Genomic DNA, 21931 nt, shown 5'->3' on the forward strand with positions numbered 1-21931 from the left:
GCCAGGGGTATTCATTGTTCCTGGGTTGTTATTGACTCTTGGCTTCTTCGATAGACAAAGCTGGAAAATATGTAAATTTCAGAAGGTGAAGATAAATCTTGAGTTCAAACCACTATTTCCAATTCAAATCTAAGATTACAGGTTTTAATTTAACTTCCTTGATTTTATAATTGATCTCTTTTCTTTTATGCTGAAAATCTTGATTCTTAATGACAGTGGCATAATTTCTTATTTGAACAGTCTCAAAATGACTACAATAAGAAAACTGAATTCAGCTTTAGATTCTTTTTGTTTTACTTTTGTCTTTAGGATATTTTATAAGTGAAATAAGTCAGAGGGAGAAGGTCAAATACCGTATGATTTCCTTCATTAAGTAGTAGATAATAACAAAGATAAACAAACACATAGAGACAGAGATTGGATTGGTGGTTATCAGAGGGGAAGGGGGGAGGGAGGAGGGCGAAAGGGATAATTCGGCACATGTGTGTGGTGATGGGTTGTAATTAGTATTTGGGTGGTGAACATGATGTAATCTATGCAGAAATAGAAGTATAATGATGTACACCTGAAATTTATACAATGTTATAAACCAATGTTACTGCAATAAACAAAAAATAAAAAAAAAAGAAATGGACAGCAAAGAGTTTAAAAGTCACATGAAACAAAATTGACAAACTCTTAGCCAGACTTGCTAAGAAAAAAAGAGAAAAGGTTCAAATAAATAAAATTAGAAATGAAAGAGGAGAAATTACAATGGATACCATGGAAATACAAAGGATTATAAGAGAATACTATGAGAAACTATATGCCAACAAATTGGACAATCTAGAAGAAATGGATAAATTCTTAGACTCATACAACCTCCCAAAACTGAACCAAGAAGAAATAGAGAATTTGAATAGACCAATTACAAGCAAAGAGATTAAATAGTAATCAAAAACCTCCCAAAAATTACAAGTCCAGGACCAGATGGCTTCTCTGGTGAATTTTACCAAACATCCAAAGAAGATCTAACACCCATCCTTCTCAAACTATTCCAAAAAATAGAGGAAGATGGAATACTTTCTAACTCATTCTACGAGGCCAACATCACCCTGATACTAAAGCCAGACAAAGACAATACAAAAAAGGACAATTACAGGCCAATATCGCTGATGAACATAGAGGCAAAAATCCTCAACAAAATATTGACAAACCGAATACAGCAATACATTAAAAAGATCGTACACCATGATCAAGTGGGATTTATACCAGGGACACAGGGATGGTTCAACATCTGCAAATCAATCAACGTGATACACCATATCAACAAAACGAGGAATAAAAACCACATGGTCATCTCAATAGATGCAGAGAAGGCATTTGACAAGATCCAACATCCATTTATGATAAAAACTCGACAAAATGGGTATAGAAGGAAAGTTCATCAACATAATAAAGGCCATATATGACAAATCCACAGCCAACATCCTCCTCAACAGGGAAAGTCTGAAAGCCATTCCTCTGACAACAGGAATGAGACAAGGCTGTCCACTCTCGCCACTCTTATTCAACATAGTTCTGGAGGTTTTGGCCAGAGCAATTAGGCAAGAAAAAGGAATCCAAACAGCCAACGAAGAAGTGAAACTCTCACTATTTGCAGACGACATGATTTTATATGCAGAAAACCCTAAAGAATCCATTGGAAAACTATTAGAAATAATCAAAAACTACAGCAAAGTCACCAGGTACAAAATCAACCTACAAAAATCAGTTGCATTTCTGTATGCTAATAACGAATTAACAGAAAGAAAGCTCAAAATGATAATACCATTTACAATTGCATCAAAAAGAATAAAATATCTAGGAATAAATCTTACCAAGGAAGTGAAAGACCCATACAACGAAAACTAAAAGACATTATTGAAAAGAAATAGATAATGACGTAAAGAAATGGAAAGATATCCCATGCACATGGATTGGAAGAATAAACGTTGTTAAAATGCCTATATTACCTAAAGCAATCTACAGATTCAATGCAATCCCAATCAGAATCCCAACGACATTCTTCACGGAAATAGAAAAAAGAATACTAAAATTCATATGGGGCAACAAAAGACCCCAAATAGCTAAAGCAATCCTAAGAATAAAGAACAAAGTTGGAGGCATCACAATCCCTGACTTCAAAACATACTACAAAGCAATAGTAATCAAAACAGCATGGTACTGGTACAAAAACAGACACACAGATCAATGGAACAGAATTGAAAGCCCAGAAATAAAACCACACATATACGGACAGCTAATTTTCGACAAAGGAGCTAAGCACATACAATGGAGAAAGGAAAGTCTCGTCAATAAGTGGTGTTGGGAAAACTGGACAGCCACATGCAAAAGAATGAAAGTGGGCCATCTGCTATCACCATTCACAAAAATTAACTCAAAATGGATCAAAGACCTGAAGGTGAGACCTGAAACTATAAAACTCATAGAAGAAAATATAGGCAACACACTATATGACATTGGTCATAAAGGAATCTTTTCGGATGACATGCCTAGTCAGACTAGGGAAACTAAAGAAAAAAATAAACAAGTGGGACTTCATCAGATTAAAGAGCTTCTACAAGACAAACGAAACCAGGATCAAGATGAATAGACAACCCACCAGCTGGGAGAAAATATTTGCAAAACATACATCTGACAAGGGGTTGATCTCCATAATATATAAAGAACTCACACAACTGAACAAAAAAACAAACAACCCGATCAAAAAATGGGCAGAGGAAATGAACAGACGCTTCTCCAAAGAAGATATACAGATGGCCAATAGGCACATGAAAAGATGTTCAACATCACTAATCATCAGGGAAATGCAAATCAAAACAACACTAAGATATCACCTCACGCCTGTTAGAATGGCTATAATCACCAAGACAAAAAACAACAAATGTTAGAGAGGATGTGGAGAAACGGGAACCCTCATACACAGTTGGTGGGAATGCAAACTGGTGCAGCCTCTATGGAAAACAGTATGGAGATTCCTCAAAGAATTAAAAATAGAAATAGCCTATGATCCAGCTATCCCACTACTGGAATCTATCCAACGAACCTGAAATCAACAATCTGAAGAGGCTTATACACCCCTATGTTCATTGCAGCATTATTCACTATAGCCAAGAAGTGGAAGCAACCCAAGTGTCCCTCGACTGATGATTGGATCAAGAAAATGTGGTATATATATATATACAATGGAATACTACTCAGCCATAAAGAAGGACAAATTGTCCCATTTGCAACAACATGGATGGATCTGGAGGGTATTACATTAAGTGAAATAAGCCATAAAGAGAAAGACAAACACCGCATGATTTCACACATATGTGGAATATAAACCAACATACGGTCAGAGAAAACTGTATTGTGGTTACCAGGGGCACAGGGGGTGGGGAGTGGTCACAAGGGGTGAAGGGAGACATGTATATGGTGATTGACAAACAAAAATGTACAACCAAAATTTCACAATGTTATAAGACATCAAAAAAAAAGTCACATGAAATGATTGAAGGTGTTGAATACAATGATTGTTAAAATCCTGTATATTTCTTTGGGCACATAAAATGAGAAAACTATGAGAGACACCTGGCTGCCCCATTCAGGTAGATCTAGTTCATAAATAACTAAAATCCATCTAAAGTTTCTGCATTTTTAATTTACAGTTTATTTGAGAAAAACATACAAGCCTTATTGCCCTTCATGCTCATCTGCCCCATGTGTTGCAATATTTAGAAAACTAAGAGTTCCTTCCCTTCCCTCTTTGTCTATTGGGAACTCTGCCACTGGTCCTCAGAGGAGCTGGACTGGCTTTGTTGAGTAACAGCAAAGAGAAGCCCATGTGGTGATGAGGAGAGCCTTTGATCTCCAGAAGACTTGAAACCCAATCCTGGAGATCTTGGCATTTATCCTAGAGATCAAACACATGTGTTGGCACCTGCACAGAAAAGAGAGATGAACTAGCCATTTTTGAATCCAGAGACTATGATGGAAACTCCATAAGCAATGGCAGAAATTTACCAAAAGCCACAGGCCAATCAGAAGCTATGAGTAGTAGCCTCTTTGGGGATTGCTACCAAGGATTTGGCTGGGATCAGGGATCCCACGGATCAGACCACTTCACCTATGAACAACTGTGAATGAGCCCAAAACCAAGACTCTAGGTTGAACCATCTGAAATTGACATTTTTGTAGGTCAAAATAGTTGGATATTGTCGATTTCACATGGTCCAACTTTATAGCTCTTAAATAAACAAATGAGGATCCAAAAGCTCAATAATGTTTAAAAATAGATAAATGACACCCTATTTCCCCCTCCCAGGTTCAACGCATTTCTGTCATGTTTCTCTTCTCAGGTTGATTTGCTAAGGAGGCAGGCAGAGGTGAGAGGAGAAGAGAGAAAAAAGTTATAGCAGGCAACTGATTCTAGAGGGTGGCATTAGAAAACAAGGGCCTTGTTTCCATTTTGAGGTAAGAAAGATTTGGATATTGGCAATTTCTTATGAGGCAACCGAATATGAAAGTTGGAAAGAGTCTATCAGTGTGAGTCACAGGAGGAGTTCACTGCAGCTGGACTAGGAGCACACACAATGTGAAGCAGAGGGGGGCAGGTTAAGGGCCTCTGAGGAGGAAGACAACACCACTTAGTGAGCATGTACATGAACCAGGCACTGGGTTAGGCTCTTGACAGAAATCTCATTTGATTTCCACAGTAAACCCAGGAAGCACATTTGATTATTTCCCATTTACTGAATAGGCACAGATTAGTTAAGAAACTTACCCAAGGACCCAAAGAGTATAAATGCTAGAGCCAGGCCTTGAAGGGAGTACATCTGATTCCAAAGCCCTACAGCACTTTCTACCTTGCTACTCCACTTTCTAACCCACACCATTTCCCCACACAGAGCAGATATCCATGTGGGAAGACCATGGTCATCCTGGAAATGAAGATAAGAAGTCGTTCAATGGAGAGCCCTCGTGGCTGGGATGAGGAGCCTGCTACATAATGGAGAATATCTTAGTTGCCCCCAAAGCAGAGCTCAAGACAAGCTGTTTGAGGATAGAGATGGGCTTTCTTGTGTATTTTTTTGCATCCTCCAGCTAAGCAACAATCTAGAACACTGACCTATATGTTATAGGAGCTCAAGTATGTGGGTTGAATGGATGTGGCTCAACTCCATAAATGGTTCAATGTACACATCTTGTGGCCCTTTCTGTCTCCTATTAATCTACTTCTTTCCTTTTCCTGATCTCTTTCCTCCCAGATAAATTCTAGTCAATACCCAGTTCAAGTTGTACCTCCTCCGTGAAGACATTCAAGACGCCCAGGGCCAAGTTGGTTCATTCATTCATTGAGCAATGAGTGATTAAGGACCTCCTATGTGTCAGGCACTGTGCTAGGCACCAGGATACAGTGGTGGACATGACAGACACAATCCCTGCCCTCATGGAGCTTACATCCAGGTAGGAAGAAGGCCAGGAAGTAAATTGATTGATAAGGAAGGATATAATCAGGTAGTAGTAAGCACTCTGATGAAATAAAACAAAGATGTGTGAGGGAGAGAGAGAGCAAGGTTAGTGGGAGGCATGGCATGGAGGAAATGACAGTGGAGACCTAACGAGCAGGAAGGCCTGAGATTCTCAACTAGGCATCAGAGATACCAAGGTAAGGAATAGAGAGACAGCGTCCCTGTCCATATAGAGCTGACCTCTAGTGGAATGACCTCTTTCTCCAACTCAGTGTGGCAGTCTGGCCTAGCTGGCTACCAAAGTCATTTCCTCTTCTTCCTGGGCACACAGCTGGACTACATTTCACAGCCTCCCTTGCAGTTGGGTGTGGCCATGTGTTGAGGTCTAGCAGTAGTAGACCTAGTAGAATGTGAGCACACTTGATTTGCACGACTTCCAGCACAGCCCATAAAAACTTCCCACACATTCTCCTTCATGTTCTTGAGACTTTAGAAGCCATATACTGAAGATAGTAGATTCATAAGATAGAAGGAACTTGGATCCTTGAACTCTGGCTAAGAGAGAAGCTACCCACCAATGAAGAAAAACCCATGAAAAACCCATTTTGGACATTACACAGATGAGGAATAAACCTGAATTTTATTAGCCACTGAGATATTGGGGGTTATTTGTTATAGCAGCTCATATTACACTAATTCACTGAAGTCACTGTATCATTGTCATGGCTACTCATTTGGCCCCTTCTCAGTTTAGGACATGGTTCCTATCGTATTACCATTTACCTTTGTACTTGTAGTTCACTTTTCCTCCCTGTAGGTCGCATCCCTTCAACTCGGATGGCAACAGTGCAGTCAGAGGCTTGCTCTTCTTAGGTGAGTGCTTTGATATCTTATCTGCTCATTAAAGTGGGATTCTGCTTTCACCACTATATCATGTCAATGGATGCTTTTATAGCCCTTCAAGTCATTTTTACTTTTAGGTAGGGGAATGATCAATGCTTTCATCTTTTCTCTTTTAGTTTGCTTAGAAGACATGTTTTTTAGACTACCACAAATATAATCCTTATCTCAATCCTTCCCCCAAATTGTGATCATTTCTGAATTGGTGGGGCCTGGGTCAATATGACAGTACCACCCATACACTGTTGTAGTTGCTTATTTCCCGATCAGACTGTATGCTTTTTCAGAACAAAGAGTATTTCTTCTCTATATCTCAGCACCAAGCACAGTATCAGGCACATAGTAGGTGCTCAATAAATGCTTGCTGAGTGAATGAATAAGGTTATTTAATGTTGTTAAATACACCGAGATGCTATGGAAATAATCTGCAAAAGTTTTTGTTCTTCATAAAACATCTCTAAAGCCACTCCTTCAATTTACAGTCAGCGTTACAAAAAGCTTTTCCTTGAAAACCAGATGCATAGAAGTCAGGCTAAATTACAAGTCATTTCGGGGCGTCCACAGAAATGAGGATTGTGCGGGAGGGCACACTAAATAGGTCTCTGCTTTCCTGCTGCTTTGCTAAGTGCTGGCTTTTTTTTTCCTCTTTTGCTCTTTCTTTCCAAATTCTACCTCCAAATTATCTCTAGGAGTCTATAGGCAGAGTCACTATTTGTCCTGACACACACCTCCCTAAGTCACCTACCCAGTGAAAGCTGCAAGCACCTGGTTAGCCAAAACACTGTGCTCGATTTCTCTTCAGGGCCAATACTTAGGCAATGCATGGGCGCAGAGGAGCACCTGTGGCTAGCCTATGCTGAGATACCTTCTTAGTGCCCTCAGAGCAAGTTGCCCAACCCCATATGGGCTCTCGCCTTCACAGTTCCCTCCTGCTCCAGATATCAACTTTCTTTGCTATTCACAATGCAGAGCTTCACTGATCAGAGACACCAAGGCCAGACCAATTTGGCAAAAAAGCAAGATCAGGAAAGGAATGGGCTATACCATAACCTTGAAGGGTAAAGACATTCTTTTATTGTTTTTCTTTTATAGCCTCAGACCCATGCAGCAATAGGAATCAAAGTTAAAACACAAATGCTACCAACCTGCAAACCAAATGGCATGAGTTAATGACATAAGCCCTGAGACCTGTTTTGAGCCTAAGCAATGGTCCAAATCACAGGTAGGGCCACCTTGCTTGTTCTAACAGTTCAACCTCAGGAAGAGGCATTTTTGACAGAATTTCACCCACTGCAAAAACAGCTGGCTAATCTGGTCATTCCAGTAATAAATGAGAAAGATTTATTATTTCATTACACTCACACAATCCATAAACCATCTTCTAAACTGGCTGTTTCCCAAAAGTTGCCAGTGAATTCAATCAAAGGTATAGATTCAGTCCTGTGTAGACATGGAGTAGACCCTTTTTAGTAGGCCATTATGGGGCCCCTTCTGTCATTTTTGCAGGGAATTAAATATTAGGGCAAAGATATTTACATGAGGAGGTAAAGATATTGGAGAGAAGACAAATAGTACCTAAACACAACTTGGGAATCACATTTTATTTAAGAATCAGTTTCAGCCAATGTTCTGATTTTTTTTTTTGAACTTTCTTTTAAAGGCTGTGAAACCAATAGCTGTGGTGAGCATAACATTTATTTGCCTTTTATCCACCCAAGTAAAGGTTTGTGTTTTCCAGGACAAATGCCACTTGGGAAAGTGATACACAGAGGTGTCCAGATTCCGATCTCACTCACCATTGTGTCAGCTTACCACTGTGCCCTCCCGGGTCTTTCTTAGATATTGGCTACTGGCTGAAGCCCATTCCAGAAATACCAGTATCCTCTGTGGTAGGGTTTTCTGCAAACGCACAGAGGGCAGGATCCGCTGAGGCTGTCGAAGCAAACTGCCTTTTCAGGGGTAACAAACTCCAGAAGTTCCCTCCTCTTGGGGTGAATTCAAGCCAGTGGCCTGGAGGAGACAGTTCAGGGTCTGAATCATGGGACTATGAGGGCCATTTTTGTAACAAGTATGGATTTGGAGCTTTGGATTGGGTTGTATTGATTTGGATAGACCCCAAAAGGCTCATCTCAAAAATGAAGAATTGAATATTCAGTTGTTAGTGAGGACTCAAAGATTTTTAGGCCCTTCCTTCACCTCCTGTTTCCCTGCACTACACTTTATCCACCACTCTCTCACTCCACTTCCTTTTTCTGTCCTCTTCACACTCCTTTCCCTGTCATCCTTGGCAAGGGCCTAAGACTAGCCTGCCCTTTTTGGATATATTACATCTTCTAGCCTGTAAAGAAAGTCCTGTTGTTGGTGGTTTTTTTCACTTGATACATGGGGCAAAAGTAATGCTCTCATGGCCATGACAAGAATGAAATCCTTGAGTACCCAGAAAAATCAGACCAAGAAACTGGAATGACTAGTCGTTCTCTGGTCTTCACTCTATCCATTAAAAAACAAAAAACAATGATGTTGCTCATTCAACAAATATTAATCAGGCACCTGCCATGGCCCTCCACCATGTAATGTTCACCTTTGTTCCTGCAACTTATTTCTGCCCTGCTTCTCCCACACTTTCCCATGCTGAGGATAACAGTGATGTCAACAAAAGTTTCCATCTTTAAACCAGGATCAAAATGAAAAGACAACCCACCAGTTGGGAGAAAATATTTGCAAATCATATATCCGACGAGGGGTTAATCTCCATAATATATAAAGAACTAACACAACTGAACAACAAAAAAACAACCAACCTGATCAAAAAATGGGCAGAGGATATGAACAGACATTTTTCCAAGGAAGATATACAGATGGCCAATAGGCACATGAAAAGATGTTCAACATCACTAATCATCAGGGAAATGCAAATCAAAACTACACTAAGATATCACCTCACACCCATTAGAATGGCTATAATCACCAGGACAAAAAAGAACAAATGTTGGAGAGGTTGTGGAGAAAAGGGAACCCTCATTCACTGCCGGTGGGAATGCAAACTGGTGCAGCCTCTATGGAAAACAGTATGGAGATTCCTCAAACAATTAAAAATAGAAATACCTTATGGGGCCAGCCCCATGGCATAGCGGTTAAGTGTGCGTGCTCCGCTGCTGGTGGCCTGGGTTCGGATCCCAGGCGCGCACCAATGCACCACTTGTCAGGCCGTGCTGTGGCGGTGTCCCATATAAAGTGGAGGAAGATGGGCACAGATGTTAGCCCAGGGCCAGTCTTCCTCAGCAAAAAGAGGAGGATTGGCATGGATGTTAGCTCAGGGCTGATCTTCCTCACACACAAAAAAATAATACCTTATAATCCAGCTACCCCTTCTGGGTATTTATCCAAACAACTTGAAATCAGCAATCCAAAGAGACTTATGCACCCCTATGTTCATTGCAGCATTATTCACTATAGCCAAGAAGTGGAAGCAACCCAAGTGTCCATCGACAGATGATTGGATAAAGAAGATGTGGTATATATATATATATATATGCAATGGACAAAATTGTCCCATTTGCAACAACATGGACAGACCTGGAGGGTATTATGCTAAGTGAAATAAGCCAGATAGAGAAAGACAAACACCGTATGATTTCACTCATATGTGGAAGATAAACTAACACACGGACAGAGAGAACAGTTTGGTGCTTACCAGGGAGAAGGAGGTTGAGGGGTGGGCACAAGGTGTGAAGGGGCACATTTATATGGTGACTGACAAATAATAATGTACAACTGAAATCTCACAAACTATTATGAAATCAATAAAAAATAAAATTAAATTTAAAAAATAAATAAATTTAGGGGCCAGCCCAGTGGTGCAAGCGGTTAAGTGCGTGCGCTCCGCTGCGGCGGCCCGGGGTTTGCCGGTTCGGATCCCGGGCGCACACTGACGCACTCTTTGGCAAGCCATGCTGTGGCGGCGTCCCATATAAAGTGGAGGAAGATGGGCACGGATGTTAGCCCAGGGCCAGGCTTCCTCAGAAAAAAAGAGGAGGATTGGCGGATGTTAGCACAGGGCTGATCTTCCTCACAAATAAATAAATAAATAAATAAATAAATAAATAAATTTCAAAAGCCCACATTAAAGTGTTCTGTCCTCTTTGGCTCTGGAAAAAAAAAAGTTTCCATCTTTCTCTGAATACAGTAGTCCCCCGTCATTTGCGGTTTCGCTTTCTGGGGTTTCAGTTACCTGCACTTGGTAAATTGTGGTCAGAAAATATTAAATGGAAAATTCCAGAAATAAACACTTCATAAGTTTTAAATTTCATGCCATTCTGAGTAGCGTGATGAAATCTTGTGCCATCCCGCGCCATCCTGCCTGGGACGTGAATCATCCCTTTGTCCCAGCAGATCCACGCTGTATATGCTGCCCACCCGTTAGTCACTTAGTAGCCGTCTGGGTTATCAGATCGATTATCATTGTATCACAGTGCTTGTGTTCAAGTCACCCTTATTTTACTTAATAATGGCCCCAAAGTGCAAGAGTAGTGATGCTGGCAATTTGGACATGCCAAAGAGAAGCCATAAAGTGCCTCCTTTACGTGAGAAGGTGAAAGTTCTAGACTTAATAAAGAGAAAAAATCATATGCTAAGGTTGCTAAGATCTACGGTAAATTTTACTATAGTATATTGTTATAATTGTTCTATCTCATTATTAGTTATTGTTATTAATCTCTTACTGTGCCTAATTTATAAATTAAACTTTATCATAGGTATTTATGTATAGGAAAAAACATAGTATATACAGGGTTCAGTACTATCTGTGGTTTCAGGCATCCACTGGGGGTCTTAGAATGTATCCCCCATGGATAAGGGGGGACTATTCTGTTCATTCATTCAATAAACAACTACCGAGCATCCACTGAGTGCTATCCTTGCCTGAGGCACTGAGAGACATATGAGGTCTCTGTCCTCCTGGAGCTTAGCATCCAGTGGGAGAGACAGGTGACAAATAAACACATAGATATAATGTCAGGCGGTATAAGTTCTGTGAGGAAGTAAGAAAGTGGGGTAAGGGGATAAAGGGTGATGGGTCACGGTTTTGGAGAGGGTGGTGTAGAGATAAGCTCAGTGCCTTTGCCAGCATCCCCTAGCATTCACCTAGACACTCTGAAGGCCGCTTCCTGTGACCCCCTGAGACTGTCTGCCTGGGGGTGATTTTTTTTCTGGCAACAGGAGAATGCTTGGCCCACAAGCAGGGCAAGCAAGAAGTATTAGAGAATTCATGCCCCTGGGAGTAGCCCTCAACAATGACAGATGCCCTCCTCGGAGGTTAAGCTAACTCAGAAGTGTGGTCCACACCTCTCCCAGAGTTCCTCAGCAGGCCTGAGCTCCAGCTGACCACGTTGTAACTGCTCACTAGCACAGCTTTACTAGATCCATTCCCTCCTCTGTCTCTCTTCCGCACTCCCTACAGGTGTTACCTGGACTCCCTGCTCAAGTAAACCACTTGTACTCTGATCCTTGTCTCAGGGGCTACTTCTGGGGGAACCCAAACTAAGATAGGTAGTTAGAGAAGGCTTCTCTGCCAGGGTGACATTTGAGCAGATAGCTGCCCTGGTGAAGGGGGGAGATAAGTGAAAATGTGGGGTAAGAGAATTCCAAGCAGAGAGAATAGCAAAAGCAAAGGCCCCTAAGTGGGATTATGTTTGGGTGTTTGAGGAACAGCAAAGCCAGACTGCCCAAACAGAATGAGTGTGGGAAAGGGCATTAGAACATGTCTTTCTTACTTTCCTCATTTTATAGTTACAATATCTCCTTTCACCATTTCCTCCGATTGGTTCACTTCTCATTTCTCCAATGGCTCATTTTCTGAGAGTTCTGCTATTTTATTTGCATTTTTTATTTCCCTCTATTCAAATGTGTCTACCACTGATTGGTGCAGGGTTGCTGGGAGACTGTCCACGGCCCTGCTCAGGGAGGCAGCCACCAGGGGAAAAGCAGCAAGCCCTCTGAAGTGGCGCGCCCCCCGAGAAAAATTTTTAAAAGATGGGAGACATCATTTTCTCCTGCTTCATCACCATCATCATTATCAACAACACCTTCTCCTGAGAACCCATTGTGTGCCAAACTTCGTGCCATTTGCTAGGCCTTCATCTTCTCTGACTTGCACACCAGCTCTGAAAACCAAACAGTAACTACAGCCTAGCCCAGGGAGGCACACTTCTTCCCCCTATTTCACCCTCCTGCGGCAGGTGAGGCACTCCCCTCACACCTCTGGCTACACATGACACACCAGCAGCAATTCCCTTGGCCGCTGTGCCCTTGCCATGCATTCCGGCCCCTGCCAAGGCAGCTACTTTGATCCTGCACAGGAGACTCCAGATCACAGAGGATGTGGAGTTCTCTTTAGGCAGCTGCCATGAGCTTAGCACAGACGCCTCCCGGAGCAGGACTGCTTTGCTGCCTCCTGGGAGGTTCATCATCAAAACTTCCTGCCCTGATCCACATCATGCCTCTCTCTATTTGTGCTTCTGGCTGGAGCTACCAGGTAATGGACGGAGGAGTCTATTAGTGCTTCGTTCTGCTCACAGTTCCTTCTGGAGGAGTTGGCATCTAAAAATTAGTTGGCAATAAGTGAACCCTGAGGTGATAACTATTAAGGCCTAAAAGGCAGGCCAGGGAGACTGAGCTCTAGTGGCAGAACTGGTCTGTGGTCTGTGTGGCTGTCTTTAGTAAGTCCCTTAATATCTGGCTTAGGTTTCTCCCAGGCTGGAAGCAGTAACAAATAGTTTTAGGGCTCCTTTTTACTTCTTTCTAATTGTCTTTCTTAGTGCTTACCAAATGTCCATGTGCGTATCTACATTTTCCTGCTTCCTATGCAGTTAGATTGGGGCCAAATGACAGAGTGTCAGCTACTAGCCAGTGGGATGTGGGCAGAAGTAATGTACTTCTCTTTGAGGCTTGGTCCTTACAAAACCTTCCAATAGCCTTGCTTCTCTCTTCTCCCCCACTGCTTGGGGACTACATGTTCTAGGCCTACATTAGACCTTGTGTGAGGAAGAAATGGAACTTTTACTGTGTTAAATCACTGGAGTTTTGTTGGTTAATCTGTTATCATATCTTAGCGTAGCCTATCCTGACTAATACAGTTTTCCTTTGCTCTGCCTGTTCATTCATTCATTCACTCACTCATACTTTCAGATGTCATTCATTCATTTGCTATTAAGTAAGTGTCTACTACATGGCTAGGCACTAGTACTTTTGCATGCATAAACCTGGGGTTCTTCCCCTGGAGGAGCTGAATGTCCTTGAGGAGGTGGATATGGGAGCAGAGACAATAATAGAGTATGATAAGTGTGTACTAGGTGCATAACATCGTGTTGTGTGCAGAGAAATAAATATGCAGAGGCTTTTACCTTTAGAAAACTTCAAGCACTGTACTTTTCCTAGTTTCATTCTTTATCAGACCTCTTTCATCTAGGCAGTGCTCACCCCTGCATACTGCACCAGTTCTAAAAGAATTGCATTTACCGATACTCTCTCCTTTCTACCAGTCCATCATTCCAAATCAATCTTCCTAAAGTACCATTTCTACACATTACGCCCCTGTTTGAAAATCATCCAGGGGGTTTTCATTGCCTACATAAGGTCCAAACTCCTCAATTTGGAACTGATCCAGTTCGGAGCTATCTTTCTGACATTATTTTCCACTTCTCCTTTACCCAAAGCTTCTCCTTCAACCAGACTGGCATAATCCATGTCCAACAACCCACACCATTGGAGATCCCACTCCCATGTCTTTTCTCACACCATTCTTTCCCCAGGACTCCCTTCCTTGTCTGCCTAAGTCTCCTCTTCTCTTCAAAGTCCCACCTCAAGTGATATCTTTAAGTCTACAGTATTAATACATTCAACAACTAAGATGAGATGCACAATTCCTTGAAAAAAACCAACAAGGGACACAGGAGAAATAGAAAATGTAAACAGTCCTATATTTCCTAAAGAAATTGAATTCTTAATCAAAATTCTTCACACAAAGAAAATTCTAGGCCCAGATGGCTTCACCAGTGAATTCCATAAAACATTTTAGGAAGAAATAACACCAACTTACATGAATTATTTCAGAAAATATAGGAGGAGAGAACATTTCCCAACTCATTGTATGAAACTTGTATCACCTTGATACCAAAACCTGATGAAAGACATCTCTGAAAAATCTATAGCTAACATCATATTTAATGATGAAAATTGAATGCTTTCCCCTAAAATTGGGAAGAAATCAAAACATCTACTCTCACCAGTGTAACAAGATATAAGGACATAAGGATAAGAAAGTAAGTAGTAAATACTGTCATTATCAGACAACAGGATTGTGTAGGTTAAAAATCCTATGAAATCTATAAAAAGTGCTAGAACTAAAGAGTGAATTTAGAAAAGTGACTGGATATAAGGTCAATATATAAATGTCAATTATATATATATACACACACTATTAATGAAAAATTGAATAATTAAATAAAAAGGAATACCATTTACAATAGCATCAAAAATATCAAATACATAGGTATAAATCTAACAAAAGATGTGCAAATCCTCTGCACTAAAAACTGCAAGACATTGCTAAGAGAAATTAAAGAAGGCCTATATGATTAAAAACTATACTATATTCAGGGATTAGAAGACCCAACGTTGTTAAAGATGCCCATTCTTGCCAAATTCATTTATAGATTCAAATTAATGGCCAATCAAAATCCCAGCATTTTTTGAAGAAACTGACAAGCTGATTCTAAAATGTATATGAAAACGCATAGGTTCTAGAATAGCTAAAACAATCTTGAAAGAGAAGAACAAATTTGTAGGATTTATACTACCTGATTTCAAGACTTACTATAAATCTACAGAGGTCAAGACAGTGTGGTTTTGGCAAGAAAGTAGACATATAGATCAGTGGAGTAGAACAAAGAGTCCAGAAATAGACCCACACATACAGTTGATTGATTTTTTTAAAAAAGGCATTAAATCAATTCAATGGGGGAAAAGAAAGTTTGATTTTGTTTTTTTACAAGTGGTTCTGGAACTACTGACTATACATATGGGAAAAAAATGAATTTTGATCCCTACCTCACTCCGTACACAAGAAGTAATTATGGAAGGATCATAGACCTAAACATAAAAGCTGGAACTATAAAACCTCTGGAAGAAAATGCTTGAGAAAATCTTCCTGAACTTGATGGAAGCAGATTTCTCTGACAGGGGTCAAAAGGGACTAGACATATAAGAAAATACTGATGAATTGGACTTTGCCAAAATTTAAAAATTTCTGCTCATCAAAAGAACACAACTAAAAAATATATTGGCAAGGCACAGACTGGAAATAAATATTTACAATCCATATATTTGACAAAGAATTTTCATCCAGAACATATGAAGAGCTACTACAAATCAATAATAAAAAGACGAAGAACCCAATTAAAAATGAGGAAGAGGCTTAACTAGACATTTCACAAGAGAAGATATATGAATATCTAGTAAGCACATGAAAAGGTATTCAACATTATTTGTCATCAGAGAAATTCAAATTAAAACCACAATGAGATACCATTTCATATCCACCAGAATGACTGCTGACATACCAAGTGTTGGTAAAGGTCAGAGCAACTAAAACTCTGATACATTGCTGGTGGGAGTGTAGAATGGTACAAACATTTTGAAGAATCTCTGCCAGTTTCTTATAAAACTAAACATACACTTACCCTATGACTAAGCAGTTTCACTCCTAGATATTTACCCAAAAGAAATGAAAACATAAATCCACAAAAAGACTTATACAAAAATATTCTTAGCAGGTTTATTCATAATAGCCCCAGACTGGAAACAGCCCAACTAAATGCATAAACAAACTGTGGTATATTCTTACAATGGATTACTGCTCAGGAATGAAAAGGAATGAACTATTGATGTATACAACAACATGGGTAAATTTCAAAAATATTATGATGAATGAAAAAGGCCAGATATTTTTAAAAACTCGTTCTGTATGATTCAATTTATATGAAGCTCTTGAATAGGCGAATATAATCTATGTGATAAAAATCAAAATAATGGTTGCCAAAGGGGGTGGAAGATTGACTGGAAAAGGGTACTCAAAAATTTTGGGGGTGATGGAAAGGTACTATATATTATTTCAGGAGGTAGTTACACAAATGTATATGTGAGAGATCATTGAACTCAACACTTAAGACCTGTACACAACTTAGTTGTATGTAAGTTTTATCTCAATTCAAAAAAAATTACTCCCTCCACCTCCCAAAAAAACATGTTGGGTGCTACTGTATGTATTGTTATTTATTATTTTCATATGTGCTTATCCATTTTAAACTTTCCTAGATCCCTCAGCAAGACCTGCACAATACTTGAGACTCCATATTTATTGAATGAGTGAATGAGTAATAATCAGACAGTGTAAAAGGGAAAGGAGAGGTAAAGAAAAATTAGAATATGACACCATACACATTTCTACTGTTTCTGTTTCCCTGGGAGTCAACACCATTGCAAACGCAGGTCCCTATCTCCCAACACAAAACAATAACTCAATATCTAAGACATCTTGCTTTTATTTACAATAAAAGAGGAGGCAAAAAAATAAGAGAAAGCTTTTGTCTCCTATATTTTGAGGTAACACCACATAATTATTACTCTATTTCTTAACTCGAGGGAGATAGACCAAAAGACATCTGATGAATCACCTTTTCATTCATAAAACCCTGCTTATATCTTTCATCGCTTTTATCCTCCTAGAATAATAGCAGAGAAACAGTACTTGATGGGCCTGCATTATCAGACGCTATTGGAAAGGTCTAGATAAGAGTGCTGAACCACCTATTAGTATTCTGCATGCAAACCCTTCTCTATAACCCAGAGTCATCCGTATCCTGGCAACCCTCAAAATTTCATTCTCATTGAATTGCTAGATCTTTATCAAAATATAATTATAGCCTTAATTTGAAAGATAAATTTTGATTGCCAGTGCCATGCCCAAAGGAAGAAATAATCAGGTGGGAGAGCGCTTAGGCGCAATTGTTAACCATATAATCAATGTCATGAATCACCCATCCCCTAAAAAAAATAACTTTGGAGGAAGTTGTGAGGGGTAGAGTAAGGAGGGGAAAAATCATTGAGGCATCAGACTAACTTATGACTGTGTTACATTATGTTTGCTCTTTTTCTCGTATTGTTGCTTAAGTACTTGTCATCTCTTCCCAAAAGGAACAGTTTGGGGAAGGCCCATGCTGTGTGTCCTGCTTCTATGTGCGCTCACAGTGGCTTAACCTGTAGCAGGAAGTAACCCAGTCTACAAGTCCCCTATCTCGGGTCAGGTTCCCTGGAAGTAGACTGAGATAGACGTTGGTGTGTGGGAAGCTTAGTAGGCAATGCTCTTTGGGTCAACACTGATGGAGGAACTAAGTAGGACTGGGCAGAGAGAGAAGTTGGGCTGTGATACAGTCACAGCAAAGGCTCAGCCAGTCCCATGGGGAAGCTCTGGAGCTGGGATGGCCCTGCCGAATTGTCCTGAATTGAGGCAAGATGACCAGTCATTGGATGTGCACCTACCTGGGAAGGGGTGTGACCTTGGGCAAGGTGGCTCTCTTCAGCCAAAGCCAATTCCCAAAGAAGGACTTGGCTGTGAGCTGTCAGCCACCAGTGCCCAGCTCTGAAGAATGAGTGTTTGAGGAATGAGTGCTTGAGTCCTGATAAGGAAGGGGGTTTTGGGTCGTGCATCACAGTAGCCACTGCACCCCCACTGGCTATAGTGACTCAAGAGCCTGGGGAAGATGATCTGAAATGGAACCCTGATGGATTGAACCCATTAGCCCATTTCTGCAGGGGAGCAGCTCTACCTCCTGAGGCAGCTCCTGTTGTGCATGCCAAGTCACCTCAGAATGTGTGACTTGCTAGAGAAGAGTAGATGGAGATCAGAAATAGTCTTGTCTCCTGATCCAATTGGTATGCTCTTGACTTTTCAGAAACTATCCTTAGATCATGTCTGAGGGTGGGTACTGATACCTTTTTGAAAGTGGATACCTTTGAGACACACTTTGGGAAGGGCAAAAGAACAGAAGTCACACACTTCAGTTTCCTTTCCTTTTGGGCAGTCACACCTGCAGCCTCGGTGCTTTCATGGGCATACATTGTACGTTAGTTTAGGAATGGAGAAAGAAACAAGCATATACAACAGTCTTTCTCCACTGGAGTAAAAGGAATGGATTTTATTTAACCTACATTTTAATGTATAGTCAACTTCTCCTGAGACCTTTGGGAATCCTCATATTTGTAAATACAGAAGCTTCAGACTTCACCACTATGGGAGTCTGTTTCCACGCCTCCTGGTATTCACACTCTTGGTTAATTCCCTGCCCTGGAATCTGGGCTGGGCCTGTGACTTGCCTCATTCTGTTGGTAAAACAAGTCGCAGGCCCAGCCTTGAGAAAGCCTGGAAGCTTCTGCCTTTGCATCCTTGGGGACCCTAAGCCACTAGGTAATACGTCCAGTTACCCTGCTGGAGAGACCACGTGGAGAGGCCGCTTGGAGAAGGAGAAGCCTTGAGACTACACAGAAAGAGACAGAAGCACAGCCAGCCCAGCATCCCAGCTGAGCCTAGCCCCCAGGTAACATAGCAACTGGCTGACCACCAACAAGACTAGCAGAAGAACTGCCCGGTGAGCTCATCCCAGGCTGCAGAATCTTGAACCAATAGATTGGCTGTTGTTTCTTAAGCCAGTAAGTTTTGGGGTGGTTTCTTATGCAACAATAGGTAGACAAAACAACCCCAACTACCAATTACCTCAAGAGTCAAGTGATTATGCTCGCCTTGCCCCACCCCCACCACATCAACTGCCTTTTAACCTTACACCGAAGAGTCCTTCCTCCTGCGATGGCTGCTTTTCACAAGGAAACATTTTTATTACTTCACAATAGTTACTGCCTACTTAGTGATAAGTAAACCAAAAATTTTAAAAGGAAAAAATAAAGTCTCTACTGGACCATTGGAGCTGGAGGTTGGGGATTAGGCTCCGTCACTAGCTAAGTGGCTCAATCCTGTGTATCAATTTCATACGCTTGGGGCTCAAATTCATGCCTCAGCAAATTTACAAATGACTCCCTGTCATGGACCTTCAAGGTCACTCACTAAGAGAGGAAACTCAGAATATTAAATCCTGAGTATCAGGGTCTACGTTGATAGGACACACCAGAGAGGGCTGGGCCCAGTCTACCAGATCAGAGATGTAGTGTAGTAAAATAATCCAGGAGTGGATTCTGAAGACAGATCGCCTGGGATCGAATCCCAGATCTGTCACTTGTTAGCCATAAAACCTTGGGTAACTTCCTTAACCTCTCTGTGCCTCAGCATCCTCATCCATAAAATGGGGATAATAACAGTGCCTACCTCCCCAGGTTCTTATGAGCATCAAATGAGTTAATGTGTGTAGAGGGCATAGACCAGTGCCTGGCTATTCTAAGCCTAACTATAAGTGGTTTGACAGTAAGAACTGGAAAAAATCTCACGTGGATTTTAAATAATATGAATAGATATTTTTAGTGATTATACAAGATGAAAGGCTGTCCAGGGACTGTGTATCAGCTTTCCGAAACTATATCATATATAACTGTTTTCATAAGAGGGCAGGGTGAACGGAATACGATGGAAGGAGCACTGAGCTGAGAGCATGAGATCTAGGTTCTATTCCAGCCTTGCCGTAACCTAGCTGTGTCACATTGGGTAAGTGGTCTATAACATGGGAATAATGACAATGACCTTGCCTAAAGAGGCTAGACAAGATGGTCCCTCTAGGAGACTTCTATGTCTCAATACCTTACCAATTCCTGTGAGACAGGAAAGGACAGGTGGAATTACCACCATTTTTAAGATAGAAATCAGTATTTGACCATGTGACTTGTCCAAAGCCAAAGCCAAATTCCAAAGTAGAGCTAAAAGAAGGGCATCTTCCATGCCAGAGAGTTTATTGCCATGGCACAGACTACATTTCCCAGACTATCTTGCAATTAGATATGGCCATGTGATTGAGTTCTGGCCAGTGGAATGTAGGTGACGATGAGGTGTACTGCTTCCAATCCTTCATGCTCTCTCTTTCCCCTTCTGCTGGTTATCTGCAGAAGAACCCAGGAAGGACTCTGAGGCCCAAGGGGATGGTAGAGCCTCAAGAGGGCACAAGACTAGGTTCCTTGTCATCACAAGCTAAAAGTTGATTAGACTTTATGTGATAAGAAATAAACTGCATTGTTAAACTCCTGAGATTTGGGGCTTATTTGTTACAGTATTTAGCTTTCCCTGACCAGTACACTCAGTGTGAGTCTCTAGTTAATTGCTGATTCAGGTTCTGAGCTTCAAGAGGAAGCAGCCCCTTTCTGTTTAAGAGCAAGGGATCATTGACATGTTATTTGCTACAGGCAGAGCAAAGTTAATGACATCTTTATGAAATCTGAATCCTAACTCATGTTCTTCCCATCTACTCTTCTAAGCCAAAGAGTTAGCTACTGTTGCACTGGGCCTTTTGGCTACATTGAATCATCAGTAGTCTTGCATCATGTTGCTCTCCGGATCCTGAGAACACAAGGGAACACAAAGATTGGGGACATTTAAAGATAAACCAGCAATTATTTTCAAGTCTCTACTAGAAGACTAGAGGAATGATGGATTTCTCAGAGTTGCTTTCTGTTTCCTGGTCTTTTCTTTCCCCTAAATCAAGCCCTCTATCTTAATATTTGCTCAGTGATTATATTAATGATCTACAGAAAATAAAGGTAAAATTTTAAAATTAAAATTCACTTTGAAAGGGAAGAGAGAATCACCCGGTAGGTTCTATCTTGAATAGAGAACTGATGGTGAGTATTCACACCTTCCCTCTTAAATTCCCATGCTCTTTAGTTTGTTTCTTTCACTGTAGAAAAATTAGGCATTTACATTTTTTCAGCAGTTACCAATGCATTTTTGCAAAAAAAATTCTGATCATTCAACCAAATCAAGAACAGAGGGGGCCTTTTTTCTTTATGCTGGACTTTGCCACCTTTGCCACTAAAGAAAAGGCTAATGTGGGGGAAATGAAGGCTTTTGAAAATAAATAATGGGGGCCGGCCCCGTGGCTTAGCGGTTAAGTGTGCGCGCTCCGCTACTGGCGGCCGGGGTTCGGATCCCGGGCACGCACCGAAGCACCACTTCTCCTGCCATGCTGAGGCTACGTCCCACATACAGCAACTAGAAGAATGTGCAACTATGACATACAACTACCTACTGGGGCTTTGGCGAGGGGGAAAGGAGGAGGATTGGCAACAGATGTTAGCTCAGAGCCGGTCTTCCTCAGCAAAAAGAGGAGGATTAGCATGGATGTTAGCTCAGGGCTGATCTTCCTCACAAAGAAAAAAAAGAAAAGAAATAATGGGAGATGCCTAATAGGCTCTCAGGATCCAGGACCCACAGGAAACCTGGGCTTCCCGCCATCGACTGCAATCACTGAAAAGTCTCCATTCCATGT

At 41.0% G+C, this 21931-nt stretch overlaps 1 protein-coding gene across 2 annotated transcripts in view; it reads right to left on the minus strand.

The window, feature by feature from the left end:
• NHS (NHS actin remodeling regulator) overlaps positions 1-21931 on the minus strand; it is a 337576-nt gene that overhangs the window by 54262 nt on the left and 261383 nt on the right. The gene's annotated exons all lie outside the window — the stretch shown is intronic.

The sequence above is a fragment of the Ceratotherium simum genome, chromosome X (genome assembly GCF_057802395.1).
Source record: "Ceratotherium simum simum isolate JZ-2026a chromosome X, ASM5780239v1, whole genome shotgun sequence".
In the NCBI taxonomy this organism is placed as follows: Eukaryota; Metazoa; Chordata; class Mammalia; order Perissodactyla; family Rhinocerotidae; genus Ceratotherium; species Ceratotherium simum.